Source organism: Haematobia irritans, chromosome 1 (assembly GCF_050003625.1).
Source record: "Haematobia irritans isolate KBUSLIRL chromosome 1, ASM5000362v1, whole genome shotgun sequence".
NCBI lineage: Eukaryota > Metazoa > Arthropoda > Insecta > Diptera > Muscidae > Haematobia > Haematobia irritans.
In genome coordinates, this window is record NC_134397.1 from 199,946,983 (window position 1) to 199,966,416 (window position 19,434).

Sequence of the window (19,434 nt, forward strand, 5' to 3'; positions counted from 1 at the left end):
TCTGAAGGGAAAAATACGGTGGAAGAAAAACTTGGCTTGATAATGAGTTTCCGGACTCCGCCCCAGGGAAATCAACAATAATTGATTGGTATGCAAAATTCAAGCGTGGTGAAATGAGCACGGATGACGGTGAACGCAGTGGACGCCCAAAAGAGGTGGTTACCGACGAAAACATCAAAAAAATCCACAAAATGATTTTGAATGACCGTAAAATGAAGTTGATCGAGATAGCAGAGGCCTTAAAGATATCAAAGGAACGTGTTGGTCATATCATTCATCAATATTTAGATATGCGGAAGCTCTGTGCAAAATGGGTGCCGCGCGAGCTCACATTTGACCAAAAACAACAACGTGTTGATGATTCTTAGCGGTGTTTGCAGCTGTTAACTCGTAATACACCCGAGTTTTTCCATCGATACACCCTCAAAAAAATCGCTTCTTTAACATATGTTCCAAACATATTTTGCAGGAAGCATATATATTATTGGATACTGCCGAAACATTAATATGTTTGTTTTATGTGACATATTATATGTTTGGAAGCATTTTGAGCCCAAAAATATTGTATGCTTGGAAGAATTTTTCCCAAAGACGATTGTGCTCATTCCCTAACATACTCGTTATTTTCACTTCCACGAAATATTTTAATTCTTGGCACCTTTTTCTGTAATACAAATAATGTTGAAGAAATTATTCACTTTTATAAATTTTTTAAATTTTACCTCCCGTCTGCACGGAGAATCGAACCGAGGACCATACAGTTTGTAAGCCAACACACTATCCACTGGGCTACGTAGCTGTTATAGTCACCAGCAAATAATTGTCGTTATAAGTTACATTTATATAGCATAGTTTGCAGCGCCCACGAGCCCATGCAAACATAACATTATTTAACAGAAACATACATTTGTTTGCCACGTGGAGCAGTGGTTAGCATGTCTGCCTTGCATGCAAAGGGTCGTGGGTTCAATCCCTGCTCCGACCGAACACTTTTTTTAATTTAACTTTAAAACTTTGAAATGTGGGTTATTAAAGATTTATAGTCAGTAACAGTGCTTGATATAAACGAAATTTGACTGATTTTTGGATAAAATATTATTTTTTAAAGCAAAAATAACAATTTTGTAACAAAAAACAGTTTTTGGTACAAAACTTTAAAACTTGGTATTCAAAAACTCTAACAAAAGAAGAACGTGGAGTCGAGTATAAACATACATAAGTAATTTTATAACATAAACATAAATTTATTTAGGCGTGAACAGTTTTTTACTAGCATTTAACACCATCGCTCTAAAATGCCTTTTACTTTTCGTTAATAATTCATTTTAAAGAAAATAAACTTTTTAAATTGTTTTAGCTGCAAAACTCGAACTTAATGCCCGCTTTTATATTTGAAGGTGTCCGTCAACTCCTCGTGGACTACTTATTAATAAAGAGGAACTAAAGTTTGTTTTTATATATTTTACTGTGTAATTTTTCACTATTTCCTCCTTATTTTATTTTACTGTCCCAACTCTAAAAAGAGTATAGTGCCCTTTCGTAATTTTTATGAAGACCCCTGATTTCTTTTAACGAACCAAGAAAAAAATTGTGCCCATAATGCCAAAATGATAAACAAAACACATGTCCACACATACATAAAATGCTGCTCTCAAGGCGAAAACATATGCTGTTTGTTTTTCAAATGTCTATTCTCTTGGTTCCGAATGTCTATTCTCTTTATTCAATTTAATTATATATAGACTTAAGCATATCAAATTTTTGGCCTTATCATAAATCAGTTTTCCGAAACAACATACAACATTCTTTCGCTGTGTTATGTTGATATCTTTTGTCAACTCTCCCGGTTCCCATCTCTATTTCTTTCTCTATACTCTCTCTGTCGCTTTGAATAAAATATCACAACATATGTATGTTTAGTCGAAATTTGTAAATTTATATATGTTTGCATTCACACATATGATTTTTATGAAACATTCATGCCCCAAACATAATATATTCTAACATATTAACATAGATGTCCCAAACATTTAGTGTTAGTTTAGGAACATTACATGTTTGCACTTAAATATATTGTGTTTTAAAATTGTACCCGAAACACATTTTGTTTATATCGGAACATATGAAAAACATATTTTTCTAAGAGTGTATGTGACAATGGATGAAACATGGCTCCATCACTACACTCCTGAGTCCAATCGATAGTTGGCTGAGTGGACAGCGACCGGTGAACCGTCTCCGAAGCGTGGAAAGACTCAAAAGTCCGCTGGCAAAGTAATGGCCGCGGTTTTTTGGGATGCGCATGGAATAATTTTTATCGATTATCTTGAGAAGGGAAAAACCATCAACAGTGACTATTATATGGCATTATTGGAGCGTTTTAAGGTCGCAATCGCGGCAAAACGGTCCCATATGAAGAAGAAAAAAGTGTTGTTCCACCAAGACAACGCACCGTGCCACAAGTCATTGAGAACGATGGCAAAAATTCATGAATTGGGCTTCGAATTGCTTCCCCACCCACCGTATTCTCCAGATCTGGCCCCAGTGACTTTTTCTTGTTCTCAGAAATCAAAAGGATACTCGCAGGGAAAAAATTTTGCTGCAATGAAGAGGTGATCGCCGAAACTGAGGCCTATTTTGAGGCAAAACCGAAGGAGTACTACCAAACTGGTATCAAAAAATTGGAAGGTTGTTATAATCGTTGTATCGCTCTTGAAGGGAACTATGTTGAATAATAAAAACGAATTTTGACAAAGAAAAGGTGTTTTTCTTTGTTAGACCGGGGACTTATCAGCCAAACTGTTATATCGCAAAAAGAGGATAAAAATTCGATGAATGAGATCTGTACCCAATTTTAATTTTATTTATCCTAGATTTAAAGCCAGGGAGGACCGTCAAAGATGTCTTTATTTTTAAGAAGCCGCATCTTTGGCTCGGAATCAATACCAAAATCCTTAAGGGAAGGTAAAAATATTTGGATCCAAGTATTTTTTTTTGGGGTGTGCGTCTTCTATGGTAATCAAAATTCGAATTCGTATTTTAAAGAAATGAAATCTTTGGCGTCAGGACAATATTTTTCTCAGTGCACAAGCCTAAATATACACATATTTCATCGCCGACTATTTCGAATTTATATAGCCCTTAGAATAGATCAAATAGATAAACACCATCATACTATGTTATATTTTTTTCTAAAAACTCAAAATTTAAGAAGTAAAGCCGTGGTATCGGTCTCTATGGGTCCTATAAAAAACCTACGATCTACATTTTAGTCAAATCGAATGAATGTGGGGGCTTTTATGCACTCAAGAAACTCTTTATGCAAACCTACATTAAAATCGGGACCGACAAAAAGCATTTTCTTTGGGGATCCCAAATGGTGACAAATCGTATGAAAATTTCAGGCTGGCGAAAAATGGTATACCTTTTAGTAGTCTAAAGGCCAACGTAGGGGACGTATATGCGAACGCGAAGTTTATATACAGACTGACATATATCGTATATAAAACATTAATCGATTGAATTACTCAATGGAATAAAATCGGGGTAAGTATTTGTTTAGTTACAAAAATATGAAGGATTTTTAAAATTTTGGTTTTGCCGGAGTCGGACCACTGTTGCTACTCGAGCCAAAAATAATCTACCAAAATTTGAAGAAAATTTTACTAAAAGCTACCCAGCAAAAAAAAGCGTCGCCAAAAAATTAGTGAAAATGTTGTTTATGGATCCGGAAGTGGTGCAAACTTGGCGCAGAAGCAATGATTTTAACATGGGCTTGTCATAGGACGGATGTCCACCATTTCAACAGACGTTGTACTGAATTTGCATCACTTCTTAAGGTGTGATGCAAATCCAGTGATTTGGATGTGAATAAAGAAATTTTGTGATATTTTGACGAATTAAAATTTTTTTATGTTTATTAATGCATTATAATGCTTGTTTGGAACGTTTGACATCAAATATTTTCAAAAATTCACAATTTTTCTGGAAAGGATTTAGCATTTTTTTCGGCAAAATTTAAATAATCTGTACTATTTTTAACTTCTAATCTGTTTTTAACCCATTTGAAACAATAACATTTCAAATTTCCCATTAAAAATATGAAAAAAGCGGGTTATAAAAAATTGACTCAAATTAACTAACTGTACAGTTAAAATAAAGAACATCTTTGGGAGGACATTTTTGGAAGTGTTTTAAAAGTTGTGCCTTAAGAAGAGCTTCCAAATTTGGAAAAATATGGGAAAAATTATTTTGCAGTTTTTGTGATTATTATGACAAAAACGTTCCTTCGAAAGATATGTTTTATAATTTTATTTGAGAAGTTTATTTATTATTTTATGATCACTTCTAATAGCGACAATTTATTTGAGTGTATACATGTGTCGAAGTTGTAAATACAAGCTTGCAATAATTTACCCACAATGGACTTTGATAGCATAACCTACAAAAAAATTAAAATTTTTAAACATATTGACTTTATAGAAAAATTAATCAAAATTTAATTTTTATAGAAAATTTAGCCCAAAATTTATTTCTATACAAAATTTCCCAATAATGCCTTGTGACGCTGGGCCAAAAATTGTAATGGAAATATAATAAATTGTACAATAATCGAAATAAAAAACAAAATAAAAAAAAATTTCTTTTGTTTTCTACAGAAAATTTTTAAAAATTTAATTTCAAAGAAAATTTTTAAAAATTTAATTTCAAAGAAAATTTTTAAAAATTTAATTTCAATGAAAATTTTTAAAAACTTAATTTCAAAGAAAATTTTTAAAAATTTAATTTCAAAGAAAATTTTTAAAAATTTAATTTCAAAGAAAATTTTTAAAAATTTAATTTCAATGAACAATTTTGTCAAAATTTTATTTCTACTGAAAATTTTGTCAAAATTTTATTTCTATAGAAAATTTTGTCAAAATTTTACTTCTATAGAAAATGTTGTCAAAATTTTATTTCTATAGAAAATGTTGTAAAAGTTCTATTTCTAAGGAAAATTTTGTCAAAATTTTATTTCTATAGAAATTTTTGTCAAAATTATATTTCTGTAGAAAATTTTGTCAAAATTTCATTTCTATAGAACATTTTATTTCTATAGAACATTTTGTCAAAATATTATTTATACCGTTTTTACAATTACATTTTATTTGAATAGAAAATTTCATTTCTATAGAAAATTTTGTCAAATTATCATTTCTATAGAAAATTTTGTCAACATTTTATTTCTAATGGAAAATTTTGTCAAAATTGTATTTCTATAGAAAAATTTAAAAAATGTTGTCAAAATTTCATTTCTATAAAAAAATTTGCTAAACATTCATTTCTATAGAAAATATTGTCAACATTTCATTTCTATAGCACTTTAATTTCTATAGAAAATTTTGTCAAAATTTTATTTCTATAGAAAATTTGTTAAAATTTTATTTGTATAGAAAATTTTTTCAAAATTTTATTTCTATAGAGAATTTTTTCAAAATTTTATTTCTATTTTATTGACTGACTGCCTTAACCAGATTCACATTGTGGTAGGTTGTAAACCCACAATACCCACAATACCCACAATTTTATTTCTATGAAAAATTTTGTCAAAATTTTATTTCTATAGAACATTTGTGAAGTACTTCTTATTAGCAGAGCAGGGAGTCACCGTGGTGCAATGGTTAGCATGCCCGCCTTGCATACACAAGGTCGTGGGTTCGATTCCTGCTTCCTACCTCAGTAATGCTGGTGAAATTTCTGAGTGTTACAAAGCTTCTCTAAGTGGTTTCGCTGCAATGTGGAACGCCGTTCGGACTCGGCTATAAAAAGGAGGTCCCTTGTCATTGAGCTTAACATGGAATCGGGCAGCACTCAGTGATAAGGGAGAAGTTCACCAATGTGGTATCACAATGGACTGATAAGTCTAAGTGAGCCTGATTAATCGGGCTGCCACCTAACCTAACCTATTAGCAGAGAAATTTTTTTTTTCCAAAATCTACCAAAACATCAAGAATTCTACCAATCTACCAAACAGTTTTTTGTGATGACGTATCGTTGGAAAAGAAAATGTGACTTTTTACCAAAATAATAGTTTTACAATAAAAGTAATCTCGCTTTATGTATAGTATTTCCGCAGGCGACTTTTGTCATTCGGTCTTTCATTTACCAACGGCAATCACAGAATGACTCATTTAAGTGGGAATACACCCAACAAACTGAACGCACTTTACTTTGGCCGTCATCCATCGCAATTCGGTTAAAATCATTCAACAGAAATTATGCAATTTTACATGTACACACGACACAAGACGGCTCAATGGTCCGCTATATGGTCCCGCCACTTAATTGTTTATTCCAGTAACAACAGTCATCATAATAATTATGATGACGATGATGATCACGATTTGTGGTTACTGCAGTCATAAAGGTTGTAGAGCAATTTTTTTTTCGAAAAACAAGTTTCCAGCCCTCTTCCTTTCTCTCTTGATAATGATCTTTTCGATCTTTTCAATTAGCGAATCTATGCTGGCCGCTTGACGGTTCACTGCGGTTGATAGGAAAAGATTTCGATACAACTCCCACAATAATTTGTGTGATGACAAGCATTTCTTTATCGTATTTTGTATTTAATTGTGCAAAATTAAATGTTTGTCAATATTTACATCAATTTTATATTTTATATATGACTCAGAAAGTATATTGGGTTCGTGTTAATTAAAAACTTTAATATTTGGTTTAGTTATAAAGAGTTGGCCATGAATTTTTTTATATGTGAGTTTTTTGTCAATACTGCGAAAAAATTAATCACTTTGCATACAAGTTCCCAAAAATTAAGTCAAGGAAATCAAAGAGGTATTAACTGAATTTAATATTTTTAAATGTTTGGGACCTTATGATAATAAATTATTTAAAAACAACAATGCAAATTTATATTTTGAAGCTAAATTTAGACTACGTTAATTTGCAACAAGAGTTTAATGACCTAAGTCGATTAGAGATTGTAATGAGAATGAAAAAGTTGACTTTTGGAGAAATCGGAATACAAATAAAAACCTGTGTTTGTAATTTATTTGATTATTACACGCAAAATTTTTATTTATAAATATGTAAGTCCATAAGCAATCAAGAACGTGTACTCTGCAACCTACATTTTCATTTGTTGTAATTAAACTTTATCTTTTTACTCTATTCTCTCTCGCTCTCTTTGACGTCTCTAAACATATATGTGATCATACGAAATTTCCACATTAATGTATGTTTGCATCCAGTGATATTATAGTGAAGAAAATGTAATGTCCCAAACATATTATACTAGTATATTTAAAATAAAGTGTTGAAAAACATGTCCTATATTTGAACGATTTTTTGTTTTGTAGTCAAGATGCATAAAGACAACAAATTTAAAGACAATTTAATTAATTTTAAAGAATTTTTCTGAATTATTAAAGTCAAGTGTAGTTAGCCAAAGTTTTTTTCTTTCATGTTATGATACCCATTTTTAAGTGAAATCGTTTAATTATAAGGACAATACGACTTCATTGAAAAGTTTATCAATTTGCATTCGTATTTTAAAGACATGAAATCTTTGATCTCACGACAATATTTATTTCAGTGTAAGAATATTTTTGTTTAAGGCTCTAAATAGTTAATTAGAGTTTCTAAACATTTGTTTGCTTGCAGCAAAATGTCTTAAATATAATTGTGTTCGAATACAAATGAACAATTTTCTTAATTTACACCCCAGACATTTATTTATATACAAAATATGTAAGTCGATAAGCAATCATGAACTAAGCATTTTTATACCCTTCATCACTACTGTGGTACAGGGTATAATAAGTTTGTGCATTTGTATGTAACGCCAAGAAGGAAAAGTCTGAGACCCATCGTTTAGTATACCGATCGTCTTAGAATTAAATTTTGAGTCGATTAAGCGATGTCCGTCTGTCTGTCTGTATATGTAATTTTGTGTGCAAAGTAAAGGGTGATTTGTTAAGAGCTTGATAACTTTTTAAAAAAAAAAAAAAAAAACGCATAAAATTTGCAAAATCTCATCGGTTCTTTATTTGAAACGTTAGATTGGTCCATGACATTTACTTTTTGAAGATAATTTCATTTAAATGTTGACCGCGGCTGCGTCTTAGGTGGTCCATTCGGAAAGTCCAATTTTGGGCAACTTTTTCGAGCATTTCGGCCGGAATAGCCCGAATTTCTTCGGAAATGTTGTCTTCCAAAGCTGGAATAGTTGCTGGCTTATTTCTGTAGACTTTAGACTTGACGTAGCCCCACAAAAAATAGTCTAAAGGCGTCAAATCGCATGATCTTGGTGGCCAACTTACCGGTCCATTTCTTGAGATGAATTGTTCTCCGAAGTTTTCCCTCAAAATGGCCATAGAATCGCGAGCTGTGTGGCATGTAGCGCCATCTTGTTGAAACCACATGTCAACCAAGTTCAGTTCTTCCATTTTTGGCAACAAAAAGTTTGTTAGCATCGAACGATAGCGATCGCCATTCACCGTAACGTTGCGTCCAACAGCATCTTTGAAAAAATACGGTCCAATGATTCCACCAGCGTACAAACCACACCAAACAGTGCATTTTTCGGGATGCATGGGCAGTTCTTGAACGGCTTCTGGTTGCTCTTCACTCCAAATGCGGCAATTTTGCTCATTTACGTAGCCATTCAACCAGAAATGAGCCTCATCGCTGAACAAAATTTGTCGATAAAAAAGCGGATTTTCTGCCACTGATTTTGGTAATAAAATTCAATGATTTGCAAGCGTTGCTCGTTAGTAAGTCTATTCATGATGAAATGTCAAAGCATACTGAGCATCTTTCTCTTTGACACCATGTCTGAAATCCCACGTGATTTGTCAAATACTAATGCATGAAAATCCTAACCTCAAAAGAATCACCCTTTACAACTCGCAGTTTAAGTCCGATCGTCCTCAAATTTGGCACAGAGTTTTAGATTGGCTAAAACACAATTGCTATTGATTTTGAAAAAAAAAAATCGCTTCAGATTTAGATATAGCTGCCATATAAATTTATCACCGATCTGGTCATAATTGACGTATTTATCAACGTATTTTCTCAAAATTTCGGCCAGCCAAATATTTTGGGGCTTTCGTAAGATATGCAAAATATCAGCAAAATCGGTTCAGATTTAGATATAGCTGCCATATATATCTTTCGTCCGATTTGAACTTATATGGCCAAAAAAGGCAGAGTTTTGTCCTGATTTGCTTCAAATTTTGAACAAGGTGCACGTTTAATAATATTGTTAATTGTGCTAAATTTGGTTGAAATCGGTTCAGATTTAGATATAACTCCCATATATATCTTTCGTCCGATTTCGACTAATATGACCGCAAAAGCCAGAGTTTTGTCCTGATTTGCTTAAAATTTTGCACAAGGAGTACGTTTAATAGTAGCATTAAGCGTGTAAAATTTGGTTCAAATCGGTTCAGGTTTTGATATAGCTCCCATATGTATCTTTCGCCCGACTTAGACTCATATGGCCTCAAAAGCCAGAGGTTTGCCCTGATTTGCTTCAAATCTCGCACAAGGTGTACGTTTAATAGTATCGTTAAGCGTGCCAAATTTGGTTGAAATCGGTTCAGATTTCGATATAGCTCCCATATATATCTTTCGCCCGATTTACACCCACACGGATGAAAAAGACTGTTTTTCATATGTTTGGCTATAAACATTATATGTTTGGAACACACATTTTCAAACACAATATTTTTGAGTGCAAGCATATAATGTTCATAAACTAGCATAACATGTTTGGGACATATATGTTAATATGTTAGAACATATTATGTTTGGGACATAAAATGTTTTTAAATATAATATGCTTGGATGCAAACATATATTAATATAGAAATAGCCTATAAACATATATGTGTTTAGTAGCTTGGAGCGCTATTTAACAGGGAGCGATATTGAATTAAGTTGGTGGTTGTTGCTTGTTATTACAAAATTAACATTTTTTTATTTTTCCTTGGGCAATTGATCAGCTACTTCTTTGATCCTTACAAACTGTGTGGTCCGCTGTTCGAATCCCCGTCCGGCAAAAGGTAAAATTAAAATAAAAAAAATCATACAATTGAATAATTTCTTCTACAATGTTTGTATTACAGAAAAAGGTGCTAAGAACTAAAAAATCTCGTGGAAGTGAGAAAGATGTGGGGGAATATACAATTGGGCAGAAACAAAATTTTGAGCATTCAGGTCGAAAACATATGTTGTTAGCACCTATATTACCTGTTTATTTTCATAATTCATTATGATTGTAAATATATAAATAAATAAATAAAATTTTGAGCACAATATTGTTTGGGAGAATTTTTTTTAAGCATATAATATTTTTGGCTTCAAAATGCTTCCAAACATATTATATGTTCACATAATAACATATTGTTTTTTGGAAGACAACATTATTGAATTTGGATGCAAAAATACAAAATGTTTGGAAATTGACTACCCAAACATATATTGTTTACACCAATATGCTTTCAAACATATTATATATTGGAAGAGATTAAACATATAAATGTTTGGACAATAGCCAAAAATATATATGCTTGAAGCAAAATATGTTTGGGAGTATATGTTACAGAAGCGATTTTTTGTGAGCGTGCATATAACCACGGAGGCCAAAATTATTCTTGCATTTACGTTTTTTGCTGAGATAGCAGGATTATTATTCTAACTATGCATGTCAAATTTGGTCAAAATCGGTTCATATTTAGATATAGCTCCCATATATATGTACGCCAGAATAGGGGAAATATGGTACAATGTTTCATAGTTTAGACCCATTTTCAATGGGAGTTTCTTGCAATTGACTCGATAGTTTCCACAGAGAATACATTTAATATGCTATTTAAGTGTGCCATCTTGATCTAACAGACCAAAATACCCACATTTTACACAAAATTGTGTGACGATATCCCCATATCGTATTTAGTCATATCCTACACACTGTTATGCCAAATTTACCACAAAAGGGTCGAATTGTAAATAAAGCTCCGACTTATGGAAATATCGTCCGAATTGGCACAAATAACATATCACAACCCGCAATTGACACATATCGTGGCGATATTTAACCAAAATCCTTGAAAAATCACCGCTGCTGAGTAGCAAAAATTATAAATTTTACTCAAATTGTCCTATATCTCGTATACATATGTATCGCCCGATAAATCATAAATGCTCTTTTGTACAATTGCTTCAAAATTGCTCTAGCTTTAAATTTCCCATATTATAAGTATATATATATATATATATATATATATATATATATATATATATATATATATATATATATATATATATATATATATATATATATATATATATATATATATATATATATATATATATATATATATATATATATATATATATATATATATATATATATATATATATATACATCTATTCTTGATCAGGGAGAAATTGTAAGACGATATAACGATGTCCGTCTGTCTGTCTGTTGTACTCACGCTACAGTCTTCAATAATGAAACAATCGTGCTGAAATTTTGCACAAACTCGTCTTTTGTCTGCAGGCAGGTCAAGTTCGAAGATGGGCTATATCGGTGCAGGTTTTGATATAGTCCCCATATAAACCGACCTCCCGATTTGGGGTCTTGGGCTTATATCGTACTTTTTATCCAATTTGCCTGAAATTTGAAATCTAGAGGTATTTTATGACCACAAATAGGTGTGCCAACAAGTATATACAGCACTAAGTTCGGCCGGGCCGAATCTTAAATACCCATGAACCAAATATTAGGGTTTCCTTTGAAATTTCAGGAGGGCTTGAGGACTTGAGGACACTTCCCGAAGATAAATTTAAAGATTTCACCTATGAGGCCTATATAAGATTCTGGATTTATAAGAACCATTCTTGTTTGAGTTTTAGAGGAATCATTAATATCTCTTGTAAGTGTGCAAGAAAATTATAAAATAACGTCTTGATTTGAAATCTTAAATCTGTAGAAGTAAAATCTGGAAATTTTACATTGAGTTTCAAGCAATTTTCATGATCAGTGCGCCTTCTACACCCTCAAGAAGTGAAGTCGGTCTATATGGAGGCATTACCAAATGGACCGATAAAAACTTAATCCGATACACGTTTTTGTGAGCCTAAAATACCAGAATATTTACAATTTCAGGCAAATCAGATAAAAACTACGGTTTCTAGAAACTCAAGGAGTTAAATCGGTAGATCGTTTTTATGGGGGCTATACTGAAATATGGACCGATACTCACCGTTTTCGGCACACCTTTTTATGACCCGAAAATACTTCTAAATTTCCAATTACAGGCAAATAGAATAAAAACTTCAGATTCTAGAAGCCCAAGAAGTAAAATCGGGAAATCGGTCTATATGGGGGCTATACCAAAATATGGAGCGATACTCACCATTTTTGACACACCTCTTTATGGTCCTAAAATACCTCTAGATTTCCAATTTCAGACAAATTGGATAAAAACTACGGTTTCTACAAGCCCAAGACCCCAAATCGGGAGGTCGTTTTATATGGGGACCATACCAAAACATTGACCGATACTCACAATTTTTGGCACACGTATTTGTAGTCCTACAATACCTCTAGATTTCCAATTTCAGGTAAATTGAATACAAACTGCGGTTTCTATAAGCTCAAGAAGTAAAATCGGGAGATCGGTCTATATGGGGGCTATACCAAAATATGGACCGATACTCACAATTTTTGGCACACGTATTTGTGGTCCTGCAATACCTCTAGATTTCAAATTTCAGGCAAATTGGATAAAAAGTACGATTTCTATAAGCCCAAGACCCCAAATCGGGAGGTCGGTTTATATGGGGACTATATCAAAACCTGCACCGATATAGCCCATCTTCGAACTTGACCTGCCTGCAGACAAAAGACGAGTTTGTGCAAAATTTCAGCACGATTACTTTATTATTGAAGACTGTAGCGTGATTACAACAGACAGACAGACAGCCAGACAGACGGACATTGTTATATCGTCTTAGAATTTCTCCCTGATCAAGAATATATATACTTTATATAGTCGGAAATCGATATTTCGATGTGTTACAAACGGAATGACAAACTTATTATTCCCCCGTCACCATTCTATGGTGGTGGTTATAAAAATATGGGAAATATAAAGCTAGAGCAATTTTGATGCAATTGTACAAAAGAGCATTTTGATTTATCGGGCGATACATATATATTCGAGATATATGACAATTTGAGTAATATTTATAATTTTTGCTACTCAGCAGTGGCGATTTTACAAGGATATTGGTTAAATCTCGCCAAGATATGTGTCAATTGTGGGTTGTGATATACTATTTGTGCCAATTCGAGCGAAAGTTTAGCATTACAGTGTGTAACATATATATGGGAGTTGTTTATGCCAAACAAGACAACCCTACAATCTTCCCCTCAGAATCAAATCCCTAAAATATTAATGAAAATATCCAGATACTCGCACTAAAAAAAGTACTATATGTTTGGCATTTATTAACGAAAAATCTTTTAATTCTCCACTAAACCATACCACGTCAAACAGCAATTTCCGCTAATCTGTCTCATTCATTTTGTTAGATTCTTACTGGTAAGAATCAATCCGAAAATAAATCTTGAACTCCAAAACCAAATCTAACTCCCTTGTTTTTCCTTCTTATTTCTCGGTTCATATGTTCATTGGGAACATATTCTCCTCGAATTCTTTTGGAGGTGCAAAGCCAACCGTCATCTGTGACTTTTTGCTCTTTGCATCATCCACCACTTCCCCCGTGCATCAACAGGAGCTATATCTTAATATGCTATCCTGCTATCTCGTGAATAGGAGAATAATTTTGGCCTCAGTGGTAATATGGGTGTAAATCGGGCGAAAGATATACACATATGGGAGCTATATCAAAATCGGAAACGATTTGAACCAAATTTGGCACGCTTAACGATACCATTAAACGTACTCCTTGTGCAAAATTTGATCAGGGCAAAACTCTGGCTTTTTTCCCATATAAGTTCAAATCGGACGAAAGATATATATGGGAGCTATATCAAAATCTGAACCGATTTGAACCAAATTTGGCACGCTTAACGATACCATTAAACGTACACCTTGTGCAAAATTTGAAACAAATCAGGGCAAACGTTTGGCTTTTGAGGCCATATTAGTAGAAATCGGACGAATGATATATATGGGAGCTATATATAAATCTGAACTGATTTGGTTGATATTTTGCATATCTTACGAAAGCCCCAAAATATTTGGCTGCCCGAAATTTTGATAAAATACGTTGACAAATACGTCAATTATGACCAGATCGGTTATTTTTTTCAAAATCAATAGCGATTGTCTTTGAGCCAATGTAAAACTCTGTGCCAAATTTGAGGACGATCGGACTTAAACTGCGAGCTGTACTTTGCACACAAAATTACATATACAGACAGACAGACGGATGGACAGACAGACGAACATCGCTAAATCGACTCAGAATTTAATTCTAAGACGATCGGTATACTAAACGATGGGTCTCAGACATTTCCTTCTTGGCTTTACATATAAATGCACAAACTTATTATACCCTGTACCATAGTAGTTGTGAAGGGTATAAACAGTTTTATTAACCGTGTACTCTTATGTGTAGAGATTCGGGGTTGTTTTTGTAAACTTATCAATATCTCTTACTTTTGCTCTGCTATTGCTAATCGTCTATAACACTCAATTTCAAATTCAATTACTTATGTGGTTTTCCCAAATTTATTTGCACTACAACTGAAAAACTTTGAAAATTGTTTACAGTGATTATAACACAAGCTTATGTCTTTGGGGAATTCCCACATTGGAAAATCCATAACACAATTTTTCTTTATATACAGTTTGATTTCTTGCAATTGCTCCAAAGAATTGCAACAAAGAGGTCGTTAGGATTACATTTGTTTGGTGGAGCAGAAACATCTTGGCAAAAACCGAAAACAAAAGAAGATTGAAAAGCCGCAGCGGAATATTAAAAATGTCAATGTTTTATTCTTTCCTATAACTCGATCCAATAAAATTTAGTTTAAACATTTGTCATAATTATGAGATTTCAATAAAGGCTTGGTTTCACACTGACAATTAGTTGAGCAGAGGTTTAGTAGCAGATATTTTTGATTAAGTATTGAGCACCAGTGTTGCCATTATTGGGGATTTTCCCCAAATTGGGGATAGAAATTTTTGTGTTGGGGAAAGAAATTTTTGTGTTGGGGAAAATTGTGTTCATCTTTATTCATACAGACTTAAAACATCGCTTCTCTAACTTATGTTCCAAACACATTTTGCAGGAAGCCCATATGTATATTCTTGGATATTGCCGAAACATTATGATGGTTATTTTATGAGAACATATTATACTTTTGGAATATCAAATGCTTGGAAGCATTTTCTCCCAAAGAAAACTGTGTTCTTACTGAAATTATAAACTATTTGTCACAACACACAAAAAAATAATTCTTTCCTCCCAACCGAAGTCTTAGACAAACAAATACCGTTTGTCATTTGCTTTTCGTTCTAAGGAATTTTGGAAGAAAAGTTTATATTACTTGTGATAAAAGTTGATTCTTTTATAGTATGTAAAAACAACTGAACAAATTTTCTTTTGTGGTCACATCTTTTTCACTTCCACGAGTTTTTCTTAGTTCTTAGGACCATTTTCTGCAATACAAACAATCTAGAAACAATTATTTGATTTTATAATTTTTTAAATTTCACGTTTCGCCTGGACGGAGAGTATGTAAGCAAACACCTTATCCACTGGGCTACGTTGCTGTTATTAGCATCAATAGACAATTATCGCTATAGCCATCAATTCACAAGCAACGTAAACAGTCAAGCAGTTATATTTATAAAGCATAGTTTTCGGCGCCCACTAGACGATTTGAAGAAACTTTGTTTGGCAGAAATGTACCTTTAGTTGGCTACCATGGTCAGCATGTCCGCCTAGCATACAAAGGATTCAAAAATTATTTTTTTCCATTGCAAACATACAAATTTTGTAACAATTTTTTTGGGTGATAAAAGTTTGAAATTTTCGAAGAAATTCAAAAAAAATACGACTAATCACATAGCGGTTTGGAGTTTTAATTAAATTTTTCAATGGCCAATCAACCAACGCCCCCGATGGCAAAAATTTAGTGGCAGCTACCGCCGACTAAAATGCGGCGGTTTCACAAACCGACAAATAATTTCACTCTTATTGATATGGAAACTAATATGTTTATATATTTGTTTATTTACAAAAACAAAAGTAGTATTGTGTGCTTGGCCGGAATCGAAGCACGCTTGCCTCAGTTGGTAGAATTCTACCAAAAGTGCTAGATTTTTTACTGTTTGATAGAATGGTAGAATTTTTAATGTTAGATTTTGCAAAGTATTCCTCTCTACCTAAGAGGTAATTCATAAATAGGTATCAATTTTTTTAGAAATAAAATTTTACCAAAATTTTGTATCGAAATACAATTTTGACAACATTTTCCATAGAAATACAATTTTGACAAAATTTTCCATAGAAATAAAATTAAAAAAACAATTTTCTATAAAAATAAAATTTTCACAAAATTTGCAATAGAACTAAAATTATGACAAAATTGTCTATAGAAATAAAATTTTGACAAAACTTTCTATAGAAATAAAAATTTTTCAAAATTTTCTATAGAAATAAAATTTTGACAAAATTTTCTATAGAAATAAAAGTTTGACAAAAGTTTTTATAAAAATAAAATTTTGACCAAATTTTCCATAGAAATAAAATTTTGACCAAATTTTCTATAGAAATAAAATTTTGACCAAATTTTCTATAGAAATAAAATTTTGACCAAATTTTCTATAGAAATAAAATTTTGACAAAATTTTCTACAGAAATAAAATTTGACATATTTTTTTAATAAAATACAATTTTGACAAAATTTTTTTATACGACTAAAATTTTGGCAAACTTTTCTATAGAATTAAAATTTTGACAAAATTTTCTATAAAAAAAAAAAACAAGTAAGGAAAGTCTAAAGTCGGGCGGGGCCGACTATATTATACCCTGCACCACTTTGCAGATCTAAATTTTCGATACCATATAAAGGTTTGTCCCAAATACATACACTTAAATATCACTCGATCTGGACAGAATCTATAGACTCAAAATTTAAGTCGGCTAATGCATTAGGTGGAACACAATGTTAGTAAAAAAAATATGTGAAACATTTAAATCTGAAGCAATTTTAAGGAAACTTTACAAAAGTTTATTTATGATTTATCGCTCGATATATATGTATTAGAAGTTTAAGAAAATTAGAGTCATTTTTACAACTTTTCTACTAAGCAGTGGCGATTTAACAAGGAAAATGTTGGTATTTTGACCATTTTTGTCGAAATCAGAAAAACATATATATGGGAGATATATCTAAATCTGAACCGATTTCAACCAAATTTGGCACGCATAGCAACAATGCTAATTATACTCTCTGTGCAAAAGTTCAACCAAATCGGAGTTAAAAATTGGCCTCTGTGGTCATATGAGTGTAAATCGGGCGAAAGCTATATATGGGAAATATATCTAAATCTGAACCGATTTCAACCAAATTTGGCACGCATAGTTACAATGCTAATTCTACTCCCTGTGCAAAATTTCAACTAAATCGGAGCAAAAAATTGGCCTCTGTGGTCATATGAGTGTAAATCGGGCGAAAGTTATATATGGGAGATATATCCAAATCTGAACCGATTTCAACCAAATTTGGCACGCAAATTTGGCAACCAAATTTGGCAACGCTAATTCTACTCCCTGTGCAAAATTTCAACTAAATCGGAGTTAAAAATTGGCCTCTGTGGTCATATGAGTGTAAATCGGCCGAAAGCTATATATGAGAGATATATCTAAATCTGAACCGATTTCAACCAAATTTGGCACGCATGGCTACAATGCTAATTCTACTCCCTGTGCAAAATTTCAACTAAATCGGAGCAAAAAAGTAGCCTCTGTGGTCATATGAGTGTAAATCGGGCGAAAGCTATATATGGGAGATATATCCAAATCTGAACCGATTTCAACCAAATTTGGCACGCATAGTTACAATGCTAATTCTACTCCCTGTGCAAAATTTCAACTAAATCGGAGCAAAAAATGGCCTCTGTGGGCAAATGAGTGTAAATCGGGCGAAAGCTATATATGGGAGCTATATCTAATTCTGAACCGATTTGGCTGATATTTTGCAAGTTTTTCGAGACCCGTCAAATATTCGGATGTACGGAATTTGAGGAAGATCGGTTGATATACACGCCAATTATGACTAGATCGGTGAAAAATATATATGGCAGCTATATCTAAATCTGAACCAAAATCAATAGGGATCGTCTTTGAGCCGAAACAGGACCCTATACCAAATTTTAGGACAATCGGACTAAAACTGCGAGCTGTACTTTGCACACAAAAATACATCAACAGACCGACAGACGGACATCGCTAAATCGACTCAGAATTTAATTCTAAGCCGATCCGTATACTAAAAGGTTGGTCTATGATTACTCCTTCTTGGCGTTACATGCAAATGCACAAACTTATTATACCCTGTACCACAGTAGTGGTGAAGGGTATAAAGAAAAATGTTGACCAAATTTTCTATAGAAATAACATTTTAACAAAATTATCTATAGAAATTAAATTTTGAAAAAATTTTCTATAAAAATAAAATTTTGACAAAACTCTCTATAGAAATAGAATTTTGACAAAATTTTCTGTAGAAATAAAATGTTGACAAAAGTTTCTATAGAAATAAAATTCTGACAAAATTTTCTATTGAAATAAAATTTTGACAAAACTCTCTATAGAAATGGAATTTTGACAAAATTTTCTGTAGAAATAAAATGTTGATTTTGTCAGAATTTTATTTCTATAGAAATAATAAATGTTCTATAGAAATAAAATTTTGACAAAATTTTCTATAGAAATAAAATTTTGACAAAATGTTCTACAGAAATAAAATTTTGGCAAAATTGTCTATAGAAATAAAATTTAAAAAAAAAAAAATCTATAAAAATAAAATTTTCACAAAATTTGCTATAGAACTAAAATTTTGACAAAATTTTCTATAGAAAAAAAATTTTGACCAAATTTTCTATAGAAATAAAACTTTAACAAAATTTTCTATAGAAATTAAATTTTAACAAAATTTTCTATAGAAATTAAATTTTGAAAAAATTTTCTATCAAAATAAAATTTTGACAAAACTCTCTATAGAAATTTTCTGTAGAAATAAAATGTTGATTTTGTCAGAATTTTATTTCTATAGAAATAAAATTCTGACAAAATGTTCTATAGAAATAAAATTTTGACAAAATTTTCTATAGAAATAAAATTTTGACAAAATGTTCTACAGAAATAAAATTTTGACAAAATTTT